This window comes from Oncorhynchus keta, unplaced genomic scaffold (genome assembly GCF_023373465.1).
Source record: "Oncorhynchus keta strain PuntledgeMale-10-30-2019 unplaced genomic scaffold, Oket_V2 Un_contig_16916_pilon_pilon, whole genome shotgun sequence".
Lineage (NCBI taxonomy): Eukaryota > Metazoa > Chordata > Actinopteri > Salmoniformes > Salmonidae > Oncorhynchus > Oncorhynchus keta.
Genome location: NW_026280189.1, coordinates 23,688 through 39,345, shown reverse-complemented (window position 1 = coordinate 39,345; position 15,658 = coordinate 23,688). Strand labels below are relative to the sequence as shown.

General features: G+C 50.1%; 1 long non-coding RNA gene across 1 annotated transcript; it reads left to right on the top strand.

Annotated features, from left to right (window-relative positions):
* Positions 1 to 1,939: 1,939 nt before the first annotated feature.
* On the top strand, positions 1,940 to 8,420 carry LOC127919545 (uncharacterized). The gene is made up of 3 exons (XR_008103271.1): positions 1,940 to 2,089; positions 6,468 to 6,572; positions 7,000 to 8,420. It is a non-coding gene; the product is annotated as an uncharacterized LOC127919545 (long non-coding RNA).
* Positions 8,421 to 15,658: the final 7,238 nt, after the last annotated feature.

Sequence of the window (15,658 nt, the reverse complement as noted above, 5' to 3'; positions counted from 1 at the left end):
CTCTTCCTGGGGTTTATTATGGATCCCCATTAGTTTCCTGCCAAGGCAGCAGCTACTCTTCCTGGGGTTTATTAAGGATCCCCATTAGTTCCTGCCAAGGAAGCAGCTACTCTTACTGGGGTCGGCAAAATTAAGTCAGTTATATAATTTCAAAAAGTTACATTAAAGATTTCACAACACACTGTGTGCCCTCGGGCTCCCACTCCACCACTACCACATATCTACAGTACTAAATCCATGTTTATATGTTATATTGTCATGTGTCTGCACCTGTGTTTGTGCATTCCTGAGCCGTGGTTAGTTTAAACAGAGAACGTTCTAGACCACAGAGGAGGACCCTTGTCTGACCAGAGAGCCATGTCTGAAGTGCTCTTCTTTTAAGTCGTCCTCTCCTACACGGACACTTGACGAAACGATGTGGAATGTAAAGCAACTCTTCTGTCCCGGACCTAGATAACAGGAGTTGTGCCCTGCTCTTTCTGTCTCAACCTTAGGCTGAAGTGTTGTCATGGAGACTCTTTCTGTCTCAACCTTAGGCTGAAGTGTTGTCATGGAGACTCTTTCTGTCTCAACCTTAGGCTGAAGTGTTGTCATGGAGACTCTTTCTGTCTCAACCTTAGGCTGAAGTGTTGTCATGGAGACTCTTTCTGTCTCAACCTTAGGCTGAAGTGTTGTCATGGAGACTGTCTCAACCTTAGGCTGAAGTGTTGTCATGGAGACTCTTTCTGTCTCAACGTTAAGTTGAAGTGTTGTCATGGAGACTCTTTCTGTCTCAACCTTAGGCTGAAGTGTTGTCATGGAGACTCTTTCTGTCTCAACCTTAGGCTGAAGTGTTGTCATGGAGACTCTTTCTGTCTCAACGTTAGGTTGAAGTGTTGTCATGGAGACTCTTTCTGTCTCAACCTTAGGCTGAAGTGTTGTCATGGAGACTCTTTCTGTCTCAACCTTAGGTTGAAGTGTTGTCATGGAGACTCTTTCTGTCTCAACCTTAGGCTGAAGTGTTGTCATGGAGACTCTTTCTGTCTCAACGTTAGGTTGAAGTGTTGTCATGGAGACTCTTTCTGTCTCAACCTTAGGCTGAAGTGTTGTCATGGAGACTCTTTCTGTCTCAACCTTAGGTTGAAGTGTTGTCATGGAGACTCTTTCTGTCTCAACCTTAGGCTGAAGTGTTGTCATGGAGACTCTTTCTGTCTCAACGGTAGGTTGAAGTGTTGTCATGGAGACTCTTTCTGTCTCAACGTTAGGTTGAAGTGTTGTCATGGAGACCCTTTCTGTCTCAACGTTAGGTTGAAGTGTTGTCATGGAGACTGTCTCAATGGTAGGTTGAAGTGTCGTCATGGAGACTGTCTCAACGTTAGGTTGAAGTGTTGTCATGGAGACTGTCTCAACGTTAGGTTGAAGTGTTGTCATGGAGACTGTCTCAACGGTAGGTTGAAGTGTTGTCATGGAGACTGTCTCAACGTTAGGTTGAAGTGTTGTCATGGAGACTGTCTCAACGTTAGGTTGAAGTGTTGTCATTGAGACTGTCTCAACGGTAGGTTGAAGTGTTGTCATGGAGACTGTCTCAACGTTAGGTTGAAGTGTTGTCATGGAGACTGTCTCAACGTTAGGTTGAAGTGTTGTCATTGAGACTGTCTCAACCTTAGGCTGAAGTGTTGTCATGGAGACTCTTTCTGTCTTAACCTTAGGTTGAAGTGTTGTCATGGAGACTCTTTCTGTCTCAACCTTAGGCTGAAGTGTCGACATGTAGGAGGCGTGCTTTTCAGCACTTCCGCGGGGCAGTGATGCTTAACTTTAACTTTGACTTTGAACCAATTTACCTGACAGTGTATTCTCTCTCTCGTGTGTGCGTGTGTGTGTGTGTGTGTGTGTGTGTGTGTGTGTGTGTGTGTGTGTGTGTGTGTGTGTGTGTGTGTGTGTGTGTGTGTGTAGGAGCGTTGTTTGCGTGCTTGGCGTGCCTGGACAGTGTGAACAACAGTGTGGCGATAGCTGTGTTCAGTAGTCTCTACGCTGCCACGGTAACCTGGTACCCTGGATTCTGCTTCCTGTTGTCTGCTGGACTCTGTGTCATCCCCTTGGTCCTGCTAGTGTGAGTATTACATGCTACTAATAATATACATCTACTAATATACTTCCTACTACGACAAATCTACTACTACTTCTACTAATATACTACTACTACTACTACTACTAATATACGACTACTACTACTAATGTACTACTACTAATATACTACTATTGCTACTAATATACGACGACTACTACTACTACTAATATACTACTACTACTACTACTAATAATAATAATAATATAATACTACTACTACTACTAATATACTACTACTAATATACTACTACTACTACTAATATTCTAATACTACTACTAATATAACTACTCATATACTACTACTACTAATAATAATATACTATTACTAATATACGACTACTACTACTACTAATATACTACTAATAATAATACAAATACTATACTACTACTACTAATATACTACTACTAATAATAATAATATACTACTAATAATAATATACTCCTACTACTACTAATATACTACTACTAATATACTACCACTACTACTGCCACAATGGGGCCTGTGGAGCAGTGACCCGGGGTGTTTAAGTGCTTTGCTCAAGGGCGCAACGGTGGCAACATCCTCTAGGATTTGATACCAGCAACCCTACTGTTGCCAGTTCACTTCCCGACAGATTTCTCCTCATCAGACCCAATATTTTAAAGTGGCATCCCAGCATTTGCTGGCTCACATCTCTAACAACTAGGCTTCCTTCTGCCCCATGATGTTACTCAGCCAACCACATGAATACACACTCAGTGACTCCTGTCAGCTTTCCTTTCCTTATCAAGGGCTGGCTGTTGTTGAATCTGGTTGCAAAGGTAGTTCTTCCGTAGGCGTTTCATTGGATCAGTGTTATGATGCTGTTGGTCTGGTTACGGTTGTGGCGAGATGGAGTAGGCCTACAGCGCCATCTAGTGGTCGAGTCGGGGACAACAGTTGACAACTGTAGCATTATAGCTAAGCCGAACCCTTTTCATAACCTTAACCTCGCTCTCATGAGCTGCCACGCTGGCTCTCCCATCCTGCTGGCTCTCCCATCCTGCCACACTGGCTCTCCCATCCTGCTGGCTCTCCCATCCTGCCACTCTGGCTCTCCCATCTTGCCACTCTGGCTCTCCCATCCTGCTGGCTCTCCCGTCCTGCCTCGCTGGCTCTCCCATCCTGCTGGCTCTCCCATCCTGCCACGCTGGCTCTCCCATCCTGCTGGCTCTCCCATCCTGCCACGCTGGTTCTCCCACCTGCTGGCTCTCCCATCCTGCCTCGCTGGCTCTCCCATCCTGCCACGCTGGCTCTCCCATCCTGCTGGCTCTCCCATCCTGCTGGCTCTCCTATCCTGCTGGCTCTCCCATCCTGCCACGCTGGTTCTCCCATCCTGCTGGCTCTCCCGTCCTGCCACGCTGGCTCTCCCATCCTGCTGGCTCTCCCATCCTGCTGGCTCTCCCATCCTGCCACGCTGGCTCTCCCATCCTGCTGGCTCTCCCCATCCTGCCACGCTGGCTCTCCCATCCTGCTGGCTCTCCCATCCTGCCACGCTGGCTCTCCCATCCTGCTGGCTTTCCCATCCTGCTGGCTCTCCCATCCTGCCACGCTGGTTCTCCCATCCTGCTGGCTCTCCCGTCCTGCCTTGCTGGCTCTCCCATTCTGCTGGCTCTCCCATCCTGCTGGCTCTCCCATCCTGCCACGCTGGCTCTCCCATCCTGCTGGCTCTCCCATCCTGCTGGCTCTCCCATCCTGCCACGCTGGCTCTCCCATCCTGCTGGCTCTCCCATCCTGCTGGCTCTCCCATCCTGCTGGCTCTCCCGTCCTGCCTCGCTGGCTCTCCCATCCTGCTGGCTCTCCCATCCTGCTGGCTCTCCCATCCTGCTGGCTCTCCCATCCTGCCACGCTGGCTCTCCCATCCTGCTGGCTCTCCCATCCTGCTGGCTCTCCCGTCCTGCCTCGCTGGCTCTCCCATCCTGCTGGCTCTCCCATCCTGCTGGCTCTCCCATCCTGCCACGCTGGCTCTCCCATCCTGCTGGCTCTTCCATTCTGCTGGCTCTCCCATCCTGCTGGCTCTCCCATCCTGCTGGCTCTCCCATCCTGCTGGCGCTCCCATCCTGCTGGCGCTCCCATCCTGCCGCGCTGGCTCTCCCATTCTGCTGGCTCTCCTACCCTCCTGCGCTGGCTCTCCCATCCTGCCACACTAGCTCTCCCATCCTGCTGGCTCTCCTATCCTGCCTCGCTGGCTCTCCCATCCTGCCACGCTGGCTCTCCCATCCTGCTGGCTCTCCCATCCTGCCACACTGGCTCTCCCATCCTGCTGGCTCTCCCATCCTGCCACTCTGGCTCTCCCATCTTGCCACTCTGGCTCTCCCATCCTGCTGGCTCTCCCGTCCTGCCTCGCTGGCTCTCCCATCCTGCTGGCTCTCCCATCCTGCCACGCTGGCTCTCCCATCCTGCTGGCTCTCCCATCCTGCCACGCTGGCTCTCCCATCCTGCTGGCTCTCCCATCCTGCTGGCTCTCCCATCCTGCCACGCTGGCTCTCCCATCCTGCTGGCTCTCCCATCCTGCTGGCTCTCCCATCCTGCCACGCTGGTTCTCCCATCCTGCTGGCTCTCCCGTCCTGCCTCGCTGGCTCTCCCATCCTGCCACGCTGGCTCTCCCATCCTGCTGGCTCTCCCATCCTGCTGGCACTCCCATCCTGCCTCGCTGGCTCTCCCATCCTGCTGGCTCTCCCATCCTGCCACGCTGGCTCTCCCATCCTGCTGGCTCTCCCATCCTGCCACGCTGGCTCTCCCATCCTGCTGGCTCTCCCATCCTGCTGGCTCTCCCATCCTGCCACGCTGGCTCTCCCATCCTGCTGGCTCTCCCATCCTGCCACGCTGGTTCTCCCATCCTGCTGGCTCTCCCATCCTGCCACGATGGCTCTCCCATCCTGCTGGCTCTCCTATCCTGCTGGCTCTCCAATCCTGCCACGCTGGTTCTCCCATCCTTCTGGCTCTCCCGTCCTGCCTCACTGGCTCTCCCATCCTGCTGGCTCTCCCATCCTGCTGGCTCTCCCATCCTGCTGGCTCTCCTATCCTCCCGCGCTGGCTCTCCTATCCTCCCGCGCTGGCTCTCCCATCCTGCCACTCTGGCTCTCCCATCCTGCCACTCTGGCTCTCCCATCCTGCCACTCTGGCTCTCCCATCCTGCTGGCTCTCCCGTCCTACCTCGCTGGCTCTCCCATCCTGCTGGCTCTCCCATCCTGCTGGCTCTCCCATCCTGCTGGCTCTCCCATCCTGCCACGCTGGCTCTCCCATCCTGCTGGCTCTCCCATCCTGCTGGCTCTCCCATCCTGCCACGCTGGCTCTCCCATCCTGCTGGCTCTCCCGTCCTGCCTCGCTGGCTCTCCCATCCTGCTGGCTCTCCCATCCTGCCACGCTGGCTCTCCCATCCTGCTGGCTCTCCCATCCTGCTGGCTCTCCCATCCTGCCACGCTGGCTCTCCATCCTGCTGGCTCTCCCATCCTGCTGGCACTCCCATCCTGCCACTCTGGCTCTCCCATCCTGCTGGCTCTCCCGTCCTGCCTCGCTGGCTCTCCCATCCTGCTGGCTCTCCCATCCTGCCACGCTGGCTCTCCCATCCTGCTGGCTCTCCCATCCTGCCGCGTAAACAAACCAACAGGCTCTCTGGCTGTCTGGAACCGCTACTGACTCCCCTTGTGTGCATCTCTAACTTCCCCTCCTTGTCTCCTTTCTTTCATCTGCACTGAATTAAAAGCCCCGGAAAGGTGAAAACGACAAACTGTATTCCACAGGGAATCTGCCGTTCACCTGTCCTCTTCTATAATGCCAGACTCTGTGCAGGTCAAAGGATGTAGTGAGAGACTGGAGGCAGGTTCTTTGGACTCCCTGTCTCTCCCTGTCTCTCTCTCTGTCTCTCTCTGTCTCTCTCCCTGTCAATCTCTCCGTCTCGCTCTCTATCTCCCTGTCTCTCTCTGTCTCTCTCCCTGTCTCTCTCTGTCTCTCTCCCTGTCTCTCTCTGTCTCTCTCTCTGTCTCTCTCTCTGTCTCTCTCCCTGTCTCTCTCTGTCTCTCTCTCTCTCTCTGTCTCTCTCTCTGTCTCTCTCTCTGTCTCTCTCCCTGTCTCTCTCTCAATCTCTGTCAATCTCTCCGTCTCGCTCTCTATCTCCCTGTCTCTCTCTGTCTCTCTCCCTGTCTCTCTCTGTCTCTCTCTCTGTCTCTCTCCCTGTCTCTCTCTCAATCTCTGTCAATCTCTCCGTCTCACTCTCTCTCCCTGTCTCTCTCCACATATCTCCCTGTCTCCCTCTCGCTCTCTGTCAATCTCACCGTCTCACTCTCTCCCTGTCTCTTTCTCTCTCTCTGGCTCCTTCTCTTGCTCTTTCTGTGACCTACAGGATTGTGGGGCTGCTGGGGGTGGATGAAAGTAAGGAGGCAGAGGTCCTCATCCCAGAAGAGGAAGGCCTGGCCGGAGACGATGACCCTCTCCTCACCTGAGGCTGGTGAGGCAAGACTAGAAACCTTGGCCTGGTGCTCTTTGATTTGTTCTCTTCCTCTTCCTCTTCTCTTCTCTCTCTCTCTCTGTGGGGTCTGTTCTGGCACCTACTGTAGATCTATACTTAATCTGTGTTTTGGAAAATTTGCCCATGGTGGCATGTGGTTGGACAAACAGAGCTGGACTCTTAAACCAATCAGCAGTCTAGGACTCTAGGAGATCGATTACCTCAGTTTGAATTGTTCTGATATGAAGTCAGATTTTAATTAAATAGTGAACGGATGTTTCTAGAAGGCTTCAGTAACATAATATCAGAGCTCCTTCAATCTGGTCACATATATATTATTCATAGACATGTTATATTTCTGCCAGCCATAATAATAACCTATGTCTATGATCAATGCAGTCATTCCAATGCATCTTTTTATGTACAGGGTGACAGGTAGCGGTTGGGCCAGTAACCAAAAGGTCCTTGGTTCAAATCATCGAGCCGGCAAGGTGGAAAAATCGAATGTCGAATGTGTCCTTGAGGTTGCTCTGAAAAAGAGAGTCCGCTAAAGTGAACTTTTGTTTGTTGGGCGTCGGAATCACAGGTGTTGCTTTTGGTTTGATTTCCCGTAGCCTCTTTTTCTCAGCGTCAATTTCTCTGTGAAGTAAAGGCCGCGTTTTAATTAAATACAATTCTTCTGATCTTCTGATCTCTCACGGTGGAATACTTAGTCGCTGTTATGACGTTGTTATGACGATGATTCTATTATTCACGTTGTTATGACGATGATTCTATTATTCACGTTGTTATGACGATGATTCTATTATTCACGTTGTTATGACGATGATTCTATTATTCACGTTGTTATGACGATGATTCTATTATTCACGTTGTTATGACGATGATTCTATTATTCACGTTGTTATGACGATGATTCAATTATTCACGTTGTTATGACGATGATTCAATTATTCACGTTGTTATGACGATGATTCAATTATTCACGTTGTTATGACGATGATTCAATTATTCACGTTGTTATGACGATGATTCAATTATTCACGTTGTTATGACGACGATTCTATTATTCACGTTGTTGCAACAAAAAAAATGGGAAATAAGCAAATTGATTTTTCCAAAATGTTTTAATAAGTAGCTAGAAGTCTCTGAAGTGAAATGAATATTGATATCAAACAGAGCGACCGTAATAGCAGACCGCGGTAATCTACCTAATTCACAGGTTCTGACTGTATATCACACCATGTTCTACTTACCTGTTTTTATTACTGATCTGTTTGTGTTGTCGTTACATGACCCAAAGGCCCAAACTGTCAAACTCGTTTCGCTGTGCCTTACACCAACATGATAGACTTGTATAGACGCTCAAGGAAATGCACTTTCTGTCTGAACTATGTCACGACTTGTTAGTTTCCCCAGTGATCAAAACTGGTTGAAAAGATGTCATTTCAATGACAACTGGTTGGAATTACGTTGTTTGTTTTTTTAAACGAAGTGTTGCTCTTTGGGCTGACCCGTTTGGGCTGACCCGTTTGGGCTGACCCGTTTGGGCTGACCCCTAGACCAGTTTGGGCTCTTGCTGTCATTGTCATGATGTCAGAAACAGATCTAGGATCAGGATAAAAAACTTTGTTGATTGATATTTCAACTACACTGTTACAGTAGGTTACCTCCACTTAATGATTGATTAACAACAACGGTCAATAACTCAGAACTGATCATGTAAAAACCAGCATAGGCAAATGGATGTGAAGGACAGTATTGGAAAATACTACTTTAGGGATGTTTTTTTTTTAAGTTGTATTTTGAAACAATTTGCATGTGTGCTGTTATTTTTACAATAATTTATGACTGCCACAATGTTTGTGTAATTGTGTAAAATAAAATTTTTAAAATGTGTGACGGAATTTATTAAACTCTTTATCATCTGTTTTCTGACAACTAAACATTGAAGTGGCTGGATTGCATCATTTGCGGTCATTGGTTTCTAGAAAAGCAAAACCTGAGTGTAATACCTACAGTGGCCACCAGGTGTCACTGTTGGATTAGGATGTAACGCCCACTGAATGATTACGTTTACATTTAAGTCATTTAGCAGACGCTCTTATCCAGAGCGACTTGATGTTTAAAGCCCCTAGTAAGCTAATGTTATACCTTGGCCATTGAGAGGCTTTGAAACCACCGGCCATTTTGGCATTCCCCTGTAAGAGCAGTCCTCCATATAAATTAAATTCAACAGTATTTCAAATGAATGTTTCAAGGACCAAATGACATGTATTTTTGTTGTTGTAGTGGGGCCCGTAACATTGGTAATCCAAAATATTTATACTTCAAGGGAATAAAATAATAAAATATTTTTAGATCACGTATTATAATTTAAAAGGATGCTGCACAGTCTTTTATCGATGGCACTTCCCTCATCAACTCATCCCCTCCCTCCCTCATCCCCTCCTCACTTCCCTCATCAACTCATCCCCTCCCTCCCTCATCCCCTCCTCACTTCCCTCATCAACTCATCCCTGACCACTGGCTCCATCCCCTCCCTCCCTCATCCCCTCCTCACTTCCCTCATCAACTCATCCCTGACCACTGGCTCCATCCCCTCCCTCCCTCATCCCCTCCTCACTTCCCTCATCAACTCATCCCTGACCACTGGCTCCATCCCCTCCCTCCCTCATCCCCTCCTCACTTCCCTCATCAACTCATCCCTGACCACTGGCTCCATCCCCTCCCTCCCTCATCCCCTCCTCACTTCCCTCATCAACTCATCCCTGACCACTGGCTCCATCCCCTCCCTCCCTCATCCCCTCCTCACTTCCCTCATCAACTCATCCCTGACCACTGGCTCCATCCCCTCCTCCCTCCCTCATCCCCTCCTCCCTCATCCCATCCTCCCTCCCTCATCCCCTCCTCACTTCCCTCATCAACTCATCCCTGACCACTGGCTCCATCCCCTCCTCCCTCCCTCATCCCCTCCTCCCTCATCCCATCCTCCCTCCCTCATCCCCTCCTCACTTCCCTCATCAACTCATCCCTGACCACTTGCTCCATCCCCTCCTCCCTCCCTCATCCCCTCCTCCCTCATCCCATCCTCCCTCCCTCATCCCCTCCTCACTTCCCTCATCAACTCATCCCTGACCACTGGCTCCATCCCCTCCTCCCTCCCTCATCCCCTCCTCACTTCCCTCATCAACTCATCCCTGACCACTGGCTCCATCCTCTCCTCCCTCCCTCATCCCCTCCTCCTTCCCTCATGCCCTCCTCCCTCCCTCATCCCCTCCTCACTTCCCTCATCAACTCATCCCTGACCACTGGCTCCATCCCCTCCTCCCTCCCTCATCCCCTCCTCCCTCCCTCATGCCCTCCTCCCTCCCTCATCCCCTCCTTACTTCCCTCATCAACTCATCCCTGACCACTGGCTGCATCCCCTCCTCCCTCCCTCATCCCCTCCTCACTTCCCTCATCAACTCATCCCTAACCACTGGCTCCATCCCCTCCTCCCTCATTCCCTCATCCCCTCCTCCCTCCCTCATGCCCTCCTCCCTCCCTCATCCCCTCCTCACTTCCCTCATCAACTCATCCCTGACCACTGGCTGCATCCCCTCTGACTTCCCTCATCCCCTCCTCCCTCCCTCATCCCCTCATCCCTCCCTCATCCCCTCTTCAAGAAACCAACACTTGACACATCTGACGTCTTTTCTTTCCAAAACCCTGTTTGCTGTTTCAACTCTGTTTCAACTCTGTTTCAACTCTGTCAGAATGATCTTCTGACCCTAAACCAATCAGGCTTCAAGACTGGTCACTCAACTGAGGCTTCAAGACTGGTCACTCAACTGAGGCTTCAAGACTGGTCACTCAACTGAGGCTTCAAGACTGTTCACTCAACTGAGGCTTCAAGACTGGTCACTCAACTGAGGCTTCAAGACTGTTCACTCAACTGAGGCTTCAAGACTGGTCACTCAACCGAGGCTTCAAGACTGGTCACTCAACCGAGGCTTCAAGACTGGTCACTCAACCGAGGCTTCAAGACTGGTCACTCAACTGAGGCTTCAAGACTGGTCACTCAACTGAGGCTTCAAGACTGGTCACTCAACTGAGGCTTCAAGACTGGTCACTCAACTGAGGCTTCAAGACTGGTCACTCAACTGAGGCTTCAAGACTGGTCACTCACTCTATCAGATCCTCCTCTCCACCCTCTCAGGGCTGGGCGACTCAGGCTCTATCAGATCCTCCTCTCCACTCTCTCAGGGCTGGGTGTCTCAGTCTCTATCAGATCCTCCTCTCCACTCTCTCAGGGCTGGGTGTCTCAGGCTCTATCAGATCCTCCTCTCCAACCTCTCAGGGCTGGGTGTCTCAGTCTCTATCAGATCCTCCTCTCCACCCTCTCAGGGCTGGGTGTCTCAGTCTCTATCAGATCCTCCTCTCCACCCTCTCAGGGCTGGGAGACTCAGTCTCTATCAGATCCTCCTCTCCACCCTCTCAGGGCTGGGTGTCTCAGGCTCTATCAGATCCTCCTCTCCACCCTCTCAGGGCTGGGTGTCTCAGGCTCTATCAGATCCTCCTCTCCACCCTCTCAGGGCTGGGTGTCTCAGTCTCTATCAAATCCTCCTCTCCACCCTCTCAGGGCTGGGCCTCTCAGGCTCTATCAGATCCTCCTCTCCACCCTCTCAGGGCTGGGCCTCTCAGGCTCTGCCTCCTCTCCACCCTCTCAGGGCTGGGCGACTCAGGCTCTATCAGATCCTCCACTCCACCCTCTCAGGGCTGGGTGTCTCAGTCTCTATCAGATCCTCCTCTCCACCCTCTCAGGGCTGGGAGACTCAGACTCTATCAGGTCCTCCTCTCCACCCTCTCAGGGCTGGGTGACTCAGGCTCTATCAGATCCTCCTCTCCACCCTCTCAGGGCTGGGTGTCTCAGGCTCTATCAGATCCTCCTCTCCACCCTCTCAGGGCTGGGCGTCTCAGGCTCTATCAGATCCTCCTCTCCACCCTCTCAGGGCTGGGAGACTCAGACTCTATCAGATCCTCCTCTCCACCCTCTCAGGGCTGGGTGTCTCAGTCTCTATCAAATCCTCCTCTCCACCCTCTCAGGGCTGGGCCTCTCAGGCTCTATCAGATCCTCCTCTCCACCCTCTCAGGGCTGGGCCTCTCAGGCTCTGCCTCCTCTCCACCCTCTCAGGGCTGGGAGACTCAGACTCTATCAGGTCCTCCTCTCCATCCTCTCAGGGCTGGGTGTCTCAGGCTCTATCAGATCCTCCTCTCCACCCTCTCAGCGCTGGGCGACTCAGGCTCTATCAGATCCTCCTCTCCACTCTCTCAGGGCTGGGTGTCTCAGGCTCTATCAGATCCTCCTCTCCACCCTCTCAGGGCTGGGCCTCTCAGGCTCTGCCTCCTCTCCACCCTCTCAGGGCTGGGTGTCTCAGTCTCTATCAGATCCTCCTCTCCACCCTCTCAGGGCTGGGAGTCTCAGACTCTATCAGATCCTCCTCTCCACCCTCTCAGGGCTGGGCGTCTCAGTCTCTATCAGATCCTCCTCTCCACTCTCTCAGGGCTGGGTGTCTCAGACTCTATCAGATCCTCCTCTCCACCCTCTCAGGGCTGGGTGTCTCAGTCTCTATCAGATCCTCCTCTCCACCCTCTCAGGGCTGGGCGTCTCGGGCTCTGCCCACTCTTGGATTGCATCCTACCTGGCAGGCCACGATGGCACATCAATGCGAGCTGTGGCAAGAAGGTTTGCTGTGTCTGTCAGTGTAGTGTCCAGAGCATGGAGGCGCTACCAGGAGACAGGCCAGTACATCAGGAGATGTGGAGGAGGCCGTAGGAGGGCAACAACCCAGCAGCAGGACCGCTACCTCCGCCTTTGTGCAAGGACGAGCACTGCCAGAGCCCTGCAAACTGACCTCCACCAGGACATAAATGTGCATGTGTCTGCTCAAACGGTCAGAAACAGACTCCATGAGGGTGGTATGAGGGCCCGACGTCCACAAGTGGGGGTTGTGCTTACAGCCCAACACCGTGCAGGACGTTTGGCATTTGCCAGAGAACACCAAGATTGGCAAATTCGCCACTGGCGCCCTGTGCTCTTCACAGATGAAAGCAGGTTCACACTGAGCACATGTGACAGACGTGACAGAGTATGGAGATGCCGTGGAGAACTTTCTGCTGCCTGCAACATCCTCCAGCATGACCGGTTTGGCGGTGGGTCAGTCATGATGTGGGTTGGCATTTCTTTGGGGGGCCGCACAGCCCTCCATGTGCTCGCCAGAGGTAGCCTGACTGCCATTTGGTACCAAGATGAGATCCTCAGACCCCTTGTGAGACCATATGCTGGTGCGGTTGGCCCTGGGTTCCTCCTAATGCAAGACAATACTAGACCTCATGTGGCTGGAGTGTGTCAGCAGTTCCTGCAAGAAGAAGGCATTGATGCTATGGACTGGCCCGCCCGTTCCCCGACCTGAATCCAATTGAGCACATCTGGGACATCATGTCTCGCTCCATCCACCAACACCACGTTGCACCACAGACTGTCCAGGAGTTGGCAGATGCTTTAGTCCAGGTCTGGGAGGAGATCCCTCAGGAGACCATCCGCCACCTCATCAGGAGCATGCCCAGGCGTTGTAGGGAGGTCATACAGACACGTGGAGGCCACATACACTACTGAGCCTCATTCTGACTTGTTTTAAGGACATTACATCAAAGTTGGATCAGCCTGTAGTGTGGTTTTCCACTTTAATTTTGAGTGTGACTCCAAATCCAGACCTTCGTGGGTTGATCAATTTGATTTCCATTGATAATTTTTTGTGATTTTGTTGTCAGCACATTCAACTATGTAAAGAACAAAGTATTTAATAAGAATATTTCATTCATTCAGATCTAGGATGTGTTATTTTAGTGTTCCCTTTATTTTTTTTGAGCAGTGTATATAAGTAAAACATACTTGTTGGTTCCTGTAATGAGGAGCAACCAGCTGCTGCACTTGACACATTTTATGACATTGATTATTCCAGTTACTAATAAACATGCACCTGTTGAGAACATGTCTGTAAAAACATGTGGATTGATGAGGAATTAAAAAATTGTATGGTTGAGAGGGATGAGGAAAAATGTATGGCGAATGAGTCTGGCTACACAACCGACAAATGTGTTGCAAATAGAGAAATCATGTGACTAAACTGAATGAAAAGAATAAGATACTATGAAACAAAGACAAATGACAGCAAAAAGCTTTGGAGCACCATAAATGAAATGAGATGGCTCATTGAATCAGATGGCTCATTTGAATCAGATGGCTCATTTGAATCAGATGGCTCATTTGAATCAGATGGCTCATTTGAATCAGATGGCTCATTGAATCAGATGGCTCATTGAATCAGATGGCTCATTTGAATCAGATGGCTCATTTGAATCAGATGGCTCATTGAATCAGATGGCTCATTGAATCAGATGGCTCATTGAATCAGATGGCTCATTTGAATCAGATGGCTCATTGAATCAGATGGCTCATTGAATCAGATGGCTCATTTGAATCAGATGGCTCATTGAATCAGATGGCTCATTTGAATCAGATGGCTCATTGAATCAGATGGCTCATTGAATCAGATGGCTCATTTGAATCAGATGGCTCATTTGAATCAGATGGCTCATTTGAATCAGATGGCTCATTTGAATCAGATGGCTCATTTAATCAGATAGCTCATTCATCACAAAACCCACTGATATTGGCAACTACTTTTAAAAAATTCAAGATTAGCAAATTGAGGCATGACATGCCAGCAACAAACGCTGACACTACACACCCAAGTATAACTGATTAAAATGATAAAATACGAGCATTGTAATTTTGAATTCTGTGAAGTGAGTGTGGAAGAGGTGAAAAAAGTATGTCTATTAACAATGGCAAGCCACTGAGGTCTGACAACCTGGGTGGAAAATTACTGAGGATAATAGGGGACGATATGGCCACTCCTATTCGCCACATCTTCAATTTAAGCCTACTAGAGAGCGTGTTCCCTCAGGCCTGGAGGAAAGCTAAAGTCATTCCCCAACCTAAGAATAGGAAAGCCCCCCTTTACTGGCTCAAAAGGCTGACCCTTTGTAAACCTTTGGAAGAAATTGTGTTTGACCGGATACAATGCTGTTTTACTGTAAACAAATTGACAACAGCCTATAGCTTATAGGAAAGGACATTCAACAAGCACAGCACTTACACAATTTACTACTTATTAATGGAGATCCATAATAAACCCCAGGAAGAGTAGCTGCTGCCTTGGCATGAACTAATGGGGATCCATAATAAACCCCAGGAAGAGTAGCTGCTGCCATGGCATGAACTAATGGGGATCCATAATAAACCCCAGGAAGAGTAGCTGCTGTCTTGACAGGAACTAATGGGGATCCATAATAAACCCCAGGAAGAGTAGCTGCTGCCTTGGCATGAACTAATGGGGATCCATAATAAACCCCAGGAAGAGTAGCTGCTGCCTTGACAGGAACTAATGGGGATCCATAATAAACCCCAGGAAGAGTAGCTGCTGCCATGGCATGAACTAATGGGGATCCATAATAAACCCCAGGAAGAGTAGCTGCTGCCTTGGCAGGAACTAATGGGGATCCATAATAAACCCCAAGAAGAGTAGCTGCTGCCTTGGCAGGAACTAATGGGGATCCATAATAAACCCCAGGAAGAGTAGCTGCTGCCATGGCATGAACTAATGGGGATCCATAATAAACCCCAGGAAGAGTAGCTGCTGTCTTGACAGGAACTAATGGGGATCCATAATAAACCCCAGGAAGAGTAGCTGCTGCCTTGACAGGAACTAATGGGGATCCATAATAAACCCCAGGAAGAGTAGCTGCTGCCTTGACAGGAACTAATGGGGATCCATAATAAACCCCAGGAAGAGTAGCTGCTGCCATGGCATGAACTAATGGGGATCCATAATAAACCCCAGGAAGAGTAGCTGCTGCCATGGCATGAACTAATGGGGATCCATAATAAACCCCAGGAAGAGTAGCTGCTGCCTTGGCATGAACTAATGGGGATCCATAATAAACCCCAGGAAGAGTAGCTGCTGCCTTGGCATGAACTA